Raw genomic sequence first — 763 nt, forward strand, 5'->3', positions numbered from 1 at the left:
GGGAGCTCACTGCCACCCAAGTTAAGCCAGTCCCTAGCTGGGCAGCTCTGATAGTTAGTTGGCTATCATTTGTGGTGGTACAGAGCACATTGCATTGGGTGGGGGAGGGTTGATCTTTTAAAGGCTTTCATCCTATTGTGTGTCAGGGAGAGGAGAAGTTTACAGAAATATTCAGAGAAAATACAGAGGCAGCCAGAATGGCAATAATAATCACAACACCTATTTGATAGTGTCACTTCCGTGTTTGTAACCCATGAATGGCTTCCTGGTTCCCTGAAGAGGGAGTCCAGACTCCTTCGTGAGCTTGGTCCAGTCTCAATCCCCCTCTACATGTCTCACACATTTCCCCACCCCACCCAGCATTCCTGCAATGTGTTCCCTCTGAGAAGAACCTCCTCACCCCCCAGCTCCTACAGGACTCTGAACTATGTCCCCCCAACAAATCCCTGCACACTAGACTGTTTTTACTTGTGTCCCGAACTAAGACTACATGATTCCTTTGCCCTGATGCCCAGCACGGAGACTGTCCCTGAACCGGTGGTTGGCCCACCCCAGCACCTATGCACATAGCTCTGCGGCTCCTGACGGCCAGACCAGGAGAGGGTTAAACAGCAGCCGTGGCCTTAGATCAGCCTTGGCATTGGAGAAGCAGGTGGCCCAATGTTTAACCAGATTCTTTCTGGTCCTTTTGTAAGCTTGGCTCAGGAGCTCAATCCAGCCAGGTCTTCTGAGAGCTGAAACCTGGGCCCCTCTCGCCCCTTTA

This window comes from Neovison vison, chromosome 9 (genome assembly GCF_020171115.1).
Source record: "Neovison vison isolate M4711 chromosome 9, ASM_NN_V1, whole genome shotgun sequence".
Lineage (NCBI taxonomy): Eukaryota > Metazoa > Chordata > Mammalia > Carnivora > Mustelidae > Neogale > Neogale vison.